Below are 14,892 nucleotides of genomic sequence, written 5' to 3'. Positions count from 1 at the left end.
GCGGCGAAGTGACCGTGTGTTGAGAGCGCAGGTCCGGTGTGGCTGAGCGGTGTGTGTTGGGGAGGCGAGCATACTTACCTGGCAGGGGAGACACCATGATCAAGCAGGTGGTTTTCCCAGGGCGAGGCTCACCCATTGCACTTTGGGATGTGTTGACCCCTGCGATTTCCCCAAATGCGGGAAACTCGACTGCATAATTTATGGTAGTGGGGGACTGCGTTCGCGCTCTCCCCTGGTATTGGTGTGCAAAAGTAAGACTGTTCGCTCCTGTCCCAACAGCTTCTTTCTTCCAGGCTAGTAACTAGTTTCCACGCAAGATGTTTGAGTGAGGTTTTCTTCCCCTTATGCTAGTGTCAGGGTCTGTGTTAACACGACTGAGCTCTATTCCCCGAGATTGGTCCTCAGAGAGGTTGAGGCCAGCCTGGGCTAAGTGAGACCCTGTCTCAAATGATGGGACAGGCCCTTCTGCCCTCCCCTACCCCAAACGCCTCTTTGCCTTGCTAAATTCAACTTGACCCTGTTTTAAAAGGCCAATGATTACTAAACTCTGAAGTTAAGAATTCGTTCTTTCAGACCTCGAACCCAGAAAAAAATGCTCTTCAAATCTCCTAAGGATGCTCAACACGCCCCGACTTCGATCGCCGGAATAAACATAATTGCAGTTAGCTCCTGGACTACACAGACCCCCTCATCCGGCGGCCTTCCCTCCCCGAAATCAGGCCAGGGTCCCCAACCTGCAGTTTGTCCCCTGAGACAAAAGAACCGAGAGCACCTCCTCCTCAGAGCGCGTAGATCTGGGCTGAGGCAGCAAATCCAGTTCCCCCAAGACTTTAAAAGTGAGAGGACGTTCCCTCTGCGTCTTTACAGCTCGTTCCCGAGTCCTTCTGTCCATGGCACCCGCCTCTCCTGCCGGCTCCTTCACTTTGGGCTAGCTCTCTCCTAACTCCCCTGATTGCCCTTCCAGCTCAAACAGCTCAAGGCTGGATCGGGCCCTGTGTGGGCTCCGGATTCTCCCTCCTAATAACGCTCATTCTGGGTGTGTGGGAACGGGAGGGGGGGGGGGGGAACCGGCCTGGACTGGCTTCCTTCTCCACAAACCAACTGAACCTGCCTTCCAGTTCCATGTGATAAGAATCCCCTCGGGTCTTTTCTCTGTAGAGATACCAAAACAAAATGACCCCACCAATGTCCATCAGTTAATAAGGAGGACATTCCCGAGCTCTGGCCTTCTCCCAGCACCACCCGAAAGCCATCAGCAAAACAAGATCTGGAAGGAAACAGGTGGGCTGCAGAAAGGCAGTCGCTGCCTCTGCTCCAGCCTGCACCAAATCAAAACCTGCTCCCAGGTACCCAAGCGCAGCAGTGTCCGCGTTTCCTGGTACGGTTCACCTGCGCAGGGGGCAGAGACCAGGGGTTTCGGTGAACTCGATGTTCTGGTAGTTGTCAGAGGACCCCGCACCCCAGGTCCAGTCGTCCTAGTGTGGTGTGCGCAGTTTTGCCCTCTCTGGCCTTTCTGAACAGGCTCAGGACCTGGGACCTTGCTGCCCTGGACTCATTCATACCTTGGACGGAGGGCTGAAGTGTCACTTAAAGAAAACAACTTTCTCCCACGGCAAAGAAAGATCCCACCGAGAACCTTGAACGTGCTCACTTGGAATCAGGCTTCCTTGTTGTTGAACTATTATCCAAGGGGCTGTAACAATACAAATAAGCTTGGAGGTACAGTTTGCACTCTTGTGCTCTTTTGACAAGGTCTTAGTAGATATTGTTAATGCAAAACAAGACAAAACACAGCAGTCATCTTAAAGGGAATAAGAGATAGTTTTAGAGTCATTTAGAGTGACCATTGCCCAGAAACACAGATTTAGGTTTCTCCAAATTGCATGTTCCAGAATGGAAGCAGTTTCATGAAGTTTTATGATTTTAAGATTGAAGAAAGTCATAAGTCAGGGCAGGTTTAAAATACATTAGTGGGTACCTCAGGGAGGCTTCTACAGAAGATGGGGGGAGCTTTTCTATAAGCCCAAGATGCCAATGACATTCTTAGCTACATCAGGTTGGCCTCTGGGCATGTTTGTAGGGGATTATCTTGATTAGATTAATTGCTTTAATATTAATTGATTAGATATCTTGATTGGATTAATTGAGATTTTAGGACCTGCCCACTGTGGGTGACGTCATTCTTTAGGCAGAGTGTCCTGAACAGTATGAGACTGGAGAGGAAGAGTTCTGGCATGAATGCATTCATTGGTTCCTCTCTGTTTCTTTAATAAGGATGCAAAGTGATCAGCTGCCTCAAACTCCTTTAGCCTGGATCTGTGAGCTGTAGATCAATCCTTCCTCCCATGAATGGACCTTGTCAGGGTGTTTCATCACAACGGGAAAGGGGGAGAGTCAATTCCTTTCATTAAACTCACCATTTAAGCACAGATAGTTGTACAATTTGGTCGGTATACTTCACTGTTTAAAAAAAAAGTAGCTGGACATGTATCGTGTTTAATTCTTTTGGACATTTTTTGGCGGGAAGGTCAGGATGTCACTACGTATCTCAGGCTGACTTGGAAGTCCACTTGATCGTCCTGCTTTGGCGTCCCAAGTGTTGGGATTACAGGCATTAGTCACAATGTCAGGCTTAATTTTATTACATTTATTAGATGTTATTCAAAATACTCCATTGAGGCAGGAACTCTCAATTCAGAATCTGTGATTTGTCTTAAGAAGGAAGGCCCAGCATTTAAAAACACCCACCACAGGAAAGAATGGCTAGGACTACATCCCTGGATTAAACCGAGACCTCAGTGAGAATGGCTTGGCTCATGCGCTTTGCTCAGAAAAGGCAAACGCAGTTTCAGGGTCTCAAATGCCTTTTCATTCGGCCGCGCTCACTTACGGCGCGGTGCTGGGAGGACTGGAGAATGGAAGGGCCGTTTTACCACACCCTAGAAATTACTTACGTGTCTTGAATTCGAATCCACATTACTTTGACCACAACACAGAGTACTAGCAACTGTGGGATCACCGTGAGCCGCAGGAACATCACCAAAGACGCGGCTTCTTTACTGTTTGTCAAGTGTAAGTGTAAAAATCGGTGGCCGCCTTCAAAAAAATCAGACAGGTGAACCCGGCGGTGGTGGCCGGTGCACTCCTTTAATCTCATCACTCAGGAGGCAGAAGCAGGTGGATCTCTGTGAGTTCGAGGCCAGCTTGGTCTGCAGCGTGAGTTCCAGGACAGCCAGGGCAACACAGAGAAACCCTGTCTTGAATCCCCATCCCACCCCTCAAAAATTCAGACAGGTAAAGGCCGTCGCTCTTTTCTTCTTCTGCCCCACCCCCCCATTTGCTCACATTCTGCGCCCATAAAAACCCATTCCCTTAACCTCCTCATCCCCCATCCCCCCACCCCCACCCCGGTTAGCCGTGCCCAGCAAGCGACGGTCTCCGCGGCTCTAGGCTCTAGGCTCCTGCGCTACCCTCCCTGTACCCCGCACCCCCGCTCCCCCTACCCCCGTTTCCTCCTGTTCCCTCCCGTCCGGCCTCCCCGAGCACCCGCACCGCACTCGCCGCCTTTCCCACGCGGGCCGCGCCGAGGCTCCAGCACACCCGGGGTGACGAGCCCTCGCGCGTCCGTGCTCGGGGTCTGCAAAGGACCGGACCCTAAAGCGCCCTTGGGCTCCGTCGCCGAGTCCTGCTGGGCGCCGGGGCCGCGACCCCCGGGTGGCCGAGGGTCCCGGAGTCCCGGAGCCGCCGGCCGCTCGCCCCGGGCTCATGAGGTTCCCGCGAGCTCAGGAGGGGTTGGCCGCTGCGGTGACCGCTCACTCATCAACGCACAGCACAGGGTGTCGTCCGAGCCGACTCAGGGATGCCAGCCCTTAGGTTTTTAGCGTCCTCCCCAATAAACAGTCACCGGCGGGTTGAATTCCGGAACTGGTAAATTCACATTCCCTTAGAGTACCCACCCGCTTCCATTTTTTTACGGCTGGCACATTACAACTGTAGGATTCGAAAATCTCGGAGATACCCTTTAATCCCAGCATTCGGGAGAGCGGGGCAGGCGGATCTCTTGTGAGTTCCGGGCCAGCCAGGGCTGCACAGTGAGACCCCATCTAACAACAACAAAGATTGCCGACATGCAGGAAAAACCGATCAGTCATCATTTGTCTATAGCCTCAGGCAAGCAAAATCGATTGCAGTGATGTTACCGTCGCAGAAAGGGACCATCACTATAAACACTGTTGATTCGTTGACATTTAGCTCAAGCTGGTCTTGATCTCAAAATCCTCCTACTTTTTTCTGCCCATAGTGTTCTGGGGGCTATAGCCACTGTCTGCTATTATTTGTTTTAGGGAAAGAGCATTCTTACTTAAATTATGAATTGTTTGGTTTATTCTTTTCTAGGTCTACAATTACAAGCCATGCTGTTGAAATCGTCATTTCTAGCACCGGGGACTTCTGCAAATGTTTACTTCAATAGTGGAGAGATGGGTGTGCCATTGTCACGTGATGGTGTTTCTTCCGTGCTCTACTCTGAGCCCATTCTGCAAATGTATCTTCCACAGGGGTGGTGCCTGGTCCTGGTCAGTGTTCCCAGCTGTAACCGCGTTCCTTTCTTGTTTACTTGCCTGCACACCAAACTTTCTCCCAGCTGTCTCCAGCGCTGACCAAGGGCAATGCTGTCATCCCGGCTTAGCTCGGGGAAGGTGCAGAGGAGAACCTCAGTGCACAGGCTTAGCTGGGGGTGGGGGTGTGGGTGTGGGTGGGGGTGTGGGTGTGGGTGTGGGTGGGGGTGGGGTGCAGCGGAGGACCGCAGTGCACCGGCTTAGCTGGGGGGTGGGAGTGGGGGTGGGGTGCAGCGGCGGACCTCAGTGCACAGGCTTAGCTGGGGGGTGGGGGTGGGGGTGGGGTGCAGCGGAGGACCACAGTGCACAGGCACACAGATTCTATGTTGTATCTTTGGACAGAAATTCTCAAGATACTTCAAAGTCCTCCAATAACTACAGTTGTTTTGCGCGCGCGCGCTGGGTTCCTCGTAGCAGTTTGTGCTTGCTCCCACGTGATAGAGAATAGTATTCAGGTAACAGTGGCTACACTTAGATTTATTGATTTTATACATATGAGTGTTTTGCCTACATGTATGTCTGTGCACTACATGCATGCCTGGTGTCCCTGGAGGCCAGAAGAGGTCATTAGGTCCTGTGGTATTTTGAATGAGACTAGCTACCATAGGCTCATGTATTTGAATGCGTAGCCGTCAGGAAGTGGCACTATTTGAGGATTAGAAGGATTGGGAGATGTGGCTTTGTTGGAGTGGGTGTGGCCTTGCTAGAGGAAATGTGTCACTGGGGGTGGGCTTTGAGGTTTCAGAAGCCACTACCAGGCCCAGCCCCCTGCTATGGGATGGTCTTTCTGAAAGCTGTGAATGTATGTTGCTACCATTGGTTAAAAAAGAAGTTGCTTTGACCTATGGCAAGACAGGTTACAGCCAGGCAGGAAATCCAGCAGAGAGACAGGGAGAAAAAGGGCAGAGTCAGGAAGACTCCATCCAGCTGCCAAGGAGCAAGATGACAGTGGACAAGTAACACCATGGCTACGTGACAAAATGTAGATTAATAGAAATGGGTTAATTTAAGATAAAAGAGTGACATGCCCGAGTCATTGGCCAAAAATTTATAATTAATATTAAGCCTCTGAATGATTATTTTATAATCAACTGTGAGACCACAGGACAGGGCCGGACAGAGAAAGGACAGCCCCCCAGTTCCTGCAGATCAGCATGTAGCTCTCAGCTTCTGCTCCAGCACCATGCTCCCCGCCATGATGGTAATGGACTAAACCTCTGAAAGTGTTAGCAAGCCCTCAGTTAAATGCTTTCTTTTATAAGAGTTGCCTTGGTCATGGTGTCTCCTCACTGCAATAGAACAGTGACTAAGACAGATCCCGTGGAACCGGAATTACGGGCAGTTGTGGATGCTGGGAATCAAACCCAGATCCCCTGCAAGAACAAGTGCTCTACATCTACACACAAGTGCTGAGACACCTCTCCAACCCTTGGTTGTGTTATTTCTTGGCAGGTTGTTCAGGAGAAAAACCAAATTAATTAAGGGACTATTCTATTACTACTAATCTCAATTCTTTCATTCTATTCTGATTCTTTAAACTTTTCTTAAAGTATAAATTTTATATCAAAATTTACAAGATTTATATATATGTATATATATATATAACTTTGTTAAGATATGAATGGTCATATAGAGTACTAACTAATTCTAGAAAAAAGGCTTCAATTAGCTGCCTATACATGTCTTTGTGTTAGAGTCTCTATCAGTTTTCTGCAGGAAATCACAACCAGGCCTAACATCAACTGAAGTCTCCAGGAAAAAGATGGGGCCCCACAACAAGAATAATTTCATGTGGACAATAATAATATCACTAAGCTGACAAATATCATCTACAGATCAGCTTTGAACTACAAAGTGCTCAGAGCAATTTTGAGAGGGCTAGCTGAGATGATCCAGTCTCAAAGACTACTTACATAAGGACTTGAGATAAAGCCTTAACTTTGGATAACGTAGGATATAGTTGCCTTTCCTATAATTTGACAATTAACCCAAACTTTTTCTTTTCAGAATAAAGATACCTTTGCCCATACCCAGCAGGAAGCAATTTTAAGAATACGTCGCCCACATTCCCAAAGAGGTGGTGTGAGGCAGGTGGTTTTTTGGTCTTTTAATGGGTTTTGGATAATTTTCATTGTTTAGGAGGGTTGGTTACAAGTTGTTGTTAAGGGTTAGGAAAAGGGCTAAGCAAAGGAGATTAGATTTGAGGTTATTATTAAAAAGAAAAAAAAAGAAAAAGAAAAAGACAATTACTAGTTTTAAATACTTTACATTGGATTGGATTGTTTTATTTTGTATACAAATTATATATATATTGAGATTGATATTGTTAGAAAATGCTATATATATATATTTCTAATCATATTCAAGATGTTGTACTTATATCGTTCATTTAACAATGTAATGCAATTTGCTGATTCTTGAATGTTATTATTACCAACTATTAGGATATAAAGAAATGAAAGTTAGTAGTTAGACATTACAATAGAACTTGTAGTCATATTAGGTATATTTTCAAGATTGAGCAGTTATATTTTAGATAGACAGGTCATCTTCAAACTCTTCAGAGATCTACAGAATATTGCATTTAAAATGTTTTAATAACTTAGAAAAATTTTCTTTTTTGTTATGACTATGAGACATGTTGGCTCCTGGCAGTACCAATCTACTTCAGAGAAAATATGGACATTGAAGAAACTGCATATGGAGTTAACTTTCATTGTGGCAAAAGTTAGCCACTGGACAACAAAATATCCTCGAATCAACTGTTGACAAACAGGACAGACAGGACACGAAACAAAGGACTACTGATTCTTGCCAAAACAAGTGTGGTTATGACTTTATCAAAAGGCATCTTCTGAGGCCAGGACAATATGGCACCATCCCTGAAGTAGCCTTTGCAATTCAGAAAAGGTACAGTGCCCTTTTCTCCAAAGGCAACTGAACATGCAGTGGGCTGATGGCTTCTGATGTGCAATGGGAAGCAGCTGAAACAGTTATTCTTGAAGAGTAATTGAGCTCACACCTCTCAATGGTAGACTGGCATTTAATAGAGGGATATGGAGAAGAATGGGATGCTGAGATGAAGCCACACACACACATAGCCAAGAAAAATGGACAGCTGAATTAAAAAAACATCAACAATTTCCAGAATTTAAAATCCTGAATCATGACAGGACACTAGTGGAATTCAGGTGTTTCTGGTACTTGGACTGCTCTCACCCAATGTGAGGTTGGACTTACCAAAATAGGATAGATAATTGAATTATTTTCTCTGAATTTGTCAAATACAAATGGACTAGACATTTTTTTGGTATCTATTGCTTGTACATATGGTATATAGTTATTGTACTTTTGCATATAGTTTTTCTTATATTAGTTATAACTTTTTTCTTTTATTTAAATAGAAAAGGGGAAATATGGTGATATTTTATTTGTACTGAAATGTGATTTTATTTGTATGTTAATAAATAAAGTTGCCTGGGGGTCAGAGCTAATAGCAAGCCATAGCAGAAGTCTGACAGTGGTAGCACATGCCCTTACTCCCGGTCACATGACAGGCAGATCTGTGTGTTCAAGGATACAGCCAGCATGGAGACACACGCCTTTAATCTCAATACCAACCATAGAGACCTGGAGGTCTGTATAGACAGGCAGTGACTAAGAGGTCATGTGGTTGGGTTTACAACCAATGAGAAGGCAGAACAGAAAGTCAATAAAAAGACAGATCCACAGGAAGTAGGCCTCTTTGCTGAGGGGAAGGACAGCAGTGAGAGGTAAGAAAGGGTTTTTAGCTCTTAGCTATTGCTCTGACCTCTTGGGCTTTTAACTCTGCAATCGGCTCTGTGTTTCTTATTTAATAAGACTGTTCATCTATATTATGGGCAGTTGTGAGCCATCTGTGGGTGCTGGGAATCAAACCCAGGTCCCCTGCAAGAACAAGTGCTCTGCATCCCCACACAAGTGCTTGAGACACCTCTCCAACCCTTGGTTGTGTTATTTCTTGGCAGGTTGTTGCAGGGGCTGTGTCCTTAGAAATTAATGCACATGAAACATGGGAACCGATGAAAATCTGTAACAGACAAATGCTGTGCAGTTGGCCGACATTGTCCTTATATGGGCAGTCAGGTTATAGAACAGGCGTTGTTTCTCTCTTTCTGTCTCTCTCTGGCCTCACCCCCCCATCATTAGTGAGCTTCTGGTATTATAAGGTGGATTTCTGAGTACTTGTATAGTGGTTGACATTGATATGTACCATCTTTTTCTTTGTTTTTTTTTTTTTTTTTTTTTTTGGTTTTTCGAGACAGGGTTTCTCTGTGTAGCTTTGCGCCTTTCCTGGAGCTCACTTGGTAGCCCAGGCTGGCCTCGAACTCACAGAGATCCGCCTGGCTCTGCCTCCCGAGTGCTGGGATTAAAGGCGTGCGCCACCACCGCCCGGCCTCTTTTTCTTTGTTTTTAATTGCCTACTATTCCGAAGGATCTCATATTTTCTGTTGAGAGTACAGTAGTAAGAAAACTTCCCATCCTTCCAGTATTTGGTAAAAATTCTGTGGGTCCAATAGATGTTGATTTCTGCAGCATGAGCAGATCTAGAGAAAGGGTGACTTGGATACGCAACAGTCCTCCTGTTCCATATGAACTCTCGATTCTCATAAATTGCTAGAGCTGAGCATGCCTTAGGAAAGGAGACCGTAGCATGTAAGGGTCAGAGTCCTTTGGTCAGAATCATCAAATTGGTATGAAGAGCCCTTTTGGATGTATGTCTTCATTCCTGAAGGAAATATAGTGGAGTTACTAAGGTTTTAGACTAGCATATAGATTAGTGGGGTTTGCTATAGACTTTTTATACATGTGTGTTACGTTCTCTTTGTCTCCTCTTCAAGTGCCTCCCCCACCCCTGCTCCCCTCTGGCTAGTTTCCTCCCTTTCTTGATACAGTCTGCTTTCTGCTTTCTGCTTTTTTTTTTTTTTTTTTTTTTAAGGTTTCTTGAGACAGAATTTCTTTTCATAGCTCTGACTGTCCTGTCTCACTCTGTGGACCAGGCAGGTCCACAGAGATCTGCCTGCCTCTGCTTCGAGTGCACCACCAACACCTGTGTGTGGGCCCACAGAGACTCCACAGTATGGCCTTATTCCATCTTGACTCAAAGTCAGAGAATCTGAGCTTGTTTTGCCCTTCAAGGATGAAAAACAGGTTGTTTTGCCAAAGAGGTGGTTACTAGATGTCTTGAGAATTAAGGAGGCATTTACAGGCGTTTGCACTTTGAACCCTGATGTCATTGAGAGAGGGAGGTCTTTTGCCCCCCCCCTTGCTTTGGGTATAAAAAGGCTCTGAAAAACAAACTCAGAGAGATTGTGATGTTGATTTGGAAGCGCTCCTGATGCTATTCTGTGTTTCTGCCTTTTTTCTTGTATGTCTGCGTCTCTATTTTTCATATCTATCATTTTTTAATCCTCACTCCTCTATTCAAGACTATTGGATAGTCGGGCAGGACCCAGCATACCTGGCCCCTTTCTGCTTTCTATAACTTGTATTCTACCACCCTTTCATGTTACCTCCTCTTTCCTTTGATCCCCTTTCTAGTCTCATGACCTACATCTACACACACATAAATACATACATATGCACTTTTTATTTATTTTTTATTTTTGAGACAGGGTCTCTGTCTTAGATAGGGTTTCTGTTGCTGTAAAGAGACACCTTGACCATAGCAACTCTTAAAAAGGAAAACTTTAATTGCAGTGGCTTACATTTTCAGAGGTTCAATCCATTATCATCATGGCAGGACCTGGTGGTGGGCAGGCAGACATGGTGCTGGAGAGGTAGCTGAGAGTTCTGCATCTTGTGCAGGCAACAGGAAGTGGATTGGGGCACTGAGTGTGGCTTGAGCATATGTGAGACCGCAAAGCCAACCTCCACAGTGACACACTTCCTCCAACAAGGCCATATCTACTCCAACAAAGCCACACCTCCTAATAGTGCCACTCTCTTTGGGAGTCTTTTTTTTTTCTCTCCAAACACCCACAGTCTCTCTATGTAGCCCTGGCTGTCCTGGACTCACTCTGTAGACCAGGCTGGCCTCAAACTCAAAGGGACCTGCCTGTCTCTGCCTCTCAACTGCTGGGATTAAAGGTGTGTACCACCATGCCTGGCATAAATACACACATATACTTTTATATCTGGGTTTGTATAAGGGGACAACATGATATTTGTCTTTCTGAGTCTGGCTTATTTCGTTGATCATATTAATTTCCAGGCACTCGTTTTCCTGGGCGTGAGGGAGGAGACATGCTCTGGAGCCACAGAGCTCACTAGGATACTGTACTAGCTTCCTGGTTGCTGTAGCTGTGAGAGCAGCAGAGTTAGGCAGGGTGCACCATTGTCATGAGCTCACAATGCCAGAAACAGGTAAAATTGCTTGTATCTTTCCACAATGTCAGAATTTACTGAATAACTACAAATTCACAAGGTTTAGCAGTTTTGCTGATGACAATTTGCTGATGTCAAACAAAAAACCTGTTTGCCTTAGTAATTTGGTTGTATCCGATACAATTTTTTTTTTTCCGAGAAAGGGTTTCTCTGTGTAATGTGAGACCAAAATGAGAACAAAATGCCTCCATCTTAGAAATAAGGCCTAAGCTTTCTCCATTTTAGGTATAGGCCTTGAGTTACTGGAACAGGCCTTGGGTTACTGGAACCAGTCAACCCAGATTCCAGAAATTAGAAAGTGCAAAGTACAGAGTCACAAGGTATTCATTCGGTGATGACTATTTAACCAAGGAATGGTCCAGCCCTGGTTTCCAGGGTAACTGACCACAGAAATGTCCCCACCTGAGGGTAATCAATGAGAAATGGTGATGGGCAACCACTCCCTTAGAAGTAAGATTAAGCCATGATTTCTAGAAGTCCCTAGAAACAAGCGGATTGTACCCATACTAGCACCCCTAATTGATGTAACCTTGTGGTTTTTGCCTTTAAAACCTAAGCTTGTACAGGGGTGGGCACTTCCTCCAGCCTCCACTGTAGTTGGATCTGTTGGACAAAGTCCCTTCCTAGGCTTGTATTGCTTTTGGATATCCCGAATTAAACCTTGCTTTTGCATTCTGGCATGCTCGTCTTCAGTGGTCTATCTGGGCGTCACGATCTGGGTACAACAGTAGCCTTGGCTGTCCTGGAACTCACTCTGTAGACCAGGCTAGCCTCAAAATCATAGAGATCCACCTGCCTCGGCCTCCGAGTACTGGAATTAAAGGTGTGCACCACCACTGCCCGGCTTCCAATACAAACTCTTTATTCCTATGATAATTACTAATATTAACTCATATCACACAACATGCATTGAATATATCTCTATATAATAATATCTATATACACATATGTATATGTGTATATTCAAGAGGCTTCAGAAGTAGGCCCAGAAAGAGTCTATATTGGGAAGATAACTAAACCAGACCACAGGTGGGAGGGAGCTTTTGGAGTCAGGTTTAATTATGAAACTGCAGAACTAAAATGCAAGGTGAAAAGCTGAAGGAGATGGAAGCAGAAAACAGGCTGGGTGCAGGAAATGGGTCAGGTCCAGACAGGGGAACAGGTGGACTAGCAGGCAGTCCAGTAGCTGAGTAAACAGCTGGGGACCAAGCCAAGTCCTCAGTCCTTGACACATACACCAGGGATCAGATGGGTTGGTGTGAGGCAGTTTGTCTCGGTTAGGGTTCTATTGCTGTGAAGAGACACCATGACCGTGAAACTCTTATAAAGGAAAACGTTTAATTGGGGCTGCCTTTCAGGTTCAGAGGTTTAGTCTATGATTGTCATGGCGGGGAGCATGGTGATGCACAAGCAGACACGGTGCTGGAGAAGGAGCTGAGAGTTCTACATCTAGATCAGCAGGCAGCAGGAAGTGAAATGAGGCACACTTCCTCTAACAAAGCCACGCCCACACCAACAAGGCCACACCTCCTAATAGTGCCACTCCCTATGGACCTATGAGGGCCCTTTTTATTCAAATCACCCCATCATTCCATCACAACTTTAGGTGTCTATCACTTTATGGGGTCTAGGAAAGGGAGTTACACCCTTTGCTGTTGAGGGCACAAAGATCACTAGGAAGACCAGGAACGTTAAACACACAGAGCCTCTTCTCAATAAAGGAGAGATGATACCTGTTTTCCCACCCAGAAGGCTGGGAGTGAACTTTGTTAAGGACCTGATGACTGTTTTGCTATCCGTGGAGGCGGACCTCACCCAAATTAGCCAGAATGGTCATTCTAGACTCTTCTCTCCTTAGACTGTTACCCATCCTTAGGGGAGACATCACATGCACTATATGGCCTGCTGACTCTATGCTATTGGTCAGAGACCACATTAGATTCTAGGCCTTTCAGCTATAGAATCCACCCACATGGTCACCTGTACTGTGTAAGAGTTTCTATGCAGTCACACCTTAAGCTTTATGGAACTGGACTGATTGCTGCCTGGAAACATTTTCCCAACTTGTACTGTGTTTTAAAGATGCTGAAAATGAACTGCCTGGTGTTAGACTCCCTGAGGTCCGATGCAGATCGACTTCGTCTCTGTTTATCTGGGACCAGCAATGCCCTCCTCCTGTTGCAGGGCTGCCCGACAGGAAGTAAGGTGGGCTCATTCCAGTCAGTCTCCTCTGGGCCGGTGCAAAACCCAAAGACTCTATTACCATCATTGGAAAGCTTTCTAAAGACCTAGAAGCTTTGGCTGCCCATCCTAGACAATGCAGTCCATGTAGGTAATATCTGCCATGTCTTTCCTTTATACCACCTGCTTACTGCAATCAGGAAGACATGGCTTCCTCATGATTATACCAGGTGGACATATGGAATGTATGCTGTGCTGGAAAGACTATAGGGAAAAGAAAAAGGCCATGGCATGAGTTGGAAAAGCACACTAGGATATTGATGGTCACGTGTCCCACTGAAGTGAACACAGAGAGAAACCTTCGGCCTTTGGCTAAGGTGAACTACAGAAACCTGAGTTTATCCCCTGTCTGAAATCTCCCTTCCCCATGAAGGACAAGAAGCAGGTAAAACCCATGAGATGCCATGGACTCTGGAAATCAGGCAAGACCTGGAAGTGAGAAGAAACCAGTTAGTCACAGCCCCAGCTCACAGATTTCAGATAGTTCCCACACACCAAAGTCCTGCCATGGCCCCAGCTCACCACCTTCAGATGATTCCCACACCAAAGGGAATCTGAGGCCAAATCCCAGGATAGAGGGGAGTATTGTAGAATATTGAAGATGTGTTACATTTTTTTATGCTGTGGAACATTTGTTTAATGATGCAAAGATGTGTTGCATTCTTTTATGTTGCCTTTGTTTAACTTTGTGGAGCTGTGTTACTGTGCCTGTCTAAAACACCTGATGGTCTAATAAAGAGCTGAATGGTCAATAGCTAGGCAGGAGAAAGGATAGGAGCTGGCAGGCAGAGAGACGATATAGGAGGAGAAATCTGGTAAGAAAAGGAAGAAAGGAGGATGTAAGGGGACAGCCACCCAGCTCCCAAATAAATGTACACACGGAGTTTTAGTCTTACTTATGAATGCCTGGCCTTAGCTTGGCTTGTTTCTAGCTAGCTTTTCTTAAATTATCCCATCTATGTTTTGCCTCTGAGCTTTTATTTTTCTCTATTCTATATACCTTTTTTTTAAAACTTCTTATTCTATGTCTGGCTGGGTGGCTGGCCCATGGAGTCCTCCTCTCCTCCTTTGGCTCCCCAATCTCTTTTTTTTCTCAATTTATTCTCTCTACCTGACAGCCCTGCCTGTCCTTTCTCCTGTCTAGCCATTGGCTGTTCAGCTCTTTATTAGACCATCAGGTATTTTAGACAGGCACAGTAACACAGCTCCACAGAGTTAAACAAATGCAACATAAAAGAATTCAACACATCTTTGCATCATTAAAGCAAATGTTCCACAGCATAAATGAATGTAACACATCTTCAATATTCCACAACACATACACATAAAATAAATCTTTAAAACAGAAGGTCCCCAACACCTTCTGTTCCCAAGATCACCACTACACCTTCAGACCTTCCTGTGCTATTGACATGGATTGGTGTTTCTGACACCTCTCAAATGTTTTCCAAACTTACCTTTTTTTTTTTTTTTTTTTTTTTTTGTTCTTTTACAAGGACCATCTCTGCATCCCTGGTGGAGGCAGGAGTTTAAAGTCTGGAAGTGTTAAGCCCTCAGAGGAGAGGAGAAAGATCACTGACTCAAACCATCATGGCCAGATTTAAATCAA

The 14,892-nt window shown here is 45.5% G+C and overlaps 1 non-coding gene across 1 annotated transcript; it reads left to right on the top strand.

Annotated features, from left to right (window-relative positions):
* The first annotated feature begins 70 nt into the window (after positions 1–70).
* LOC121830609 (U1 spliceosomal RNA) lies at positions 71–235 on the top strand. Its single transcript, XR_006073822.1, has one exon. It is a non-coding gene; the product is annotated as a U1 spliceosomal RNA (small nuclear RNA).
* The last annotated feature ends 14,657 nt before the right edge of the window (positions 236–14,892 follow it).

The sequence above is a fragment of the Peromyscus maniculatus genome, chromosome 6 (genome assembly GCF_049852395.1).
Source record: "Peromyscus maniculatus bairdii isolate BWxNUB_F1_BW_parent chromosome 6, HU_Pman_BW_mat_3.1, whole genome shotgun sequence".
In the NCBI taxonomy this organism is placed as follows: domain Eukaryota; kingdom Metazoa; phylum Chordata; class Mammalia; order Rodentia; family Cricetidae; genus Peromyscus; species Peromyscus maniculatus.
Note: the sequence above shows the minus strand (reverse complement) of the source record. Positions and strands in the feature narration are given on the sequence as shown.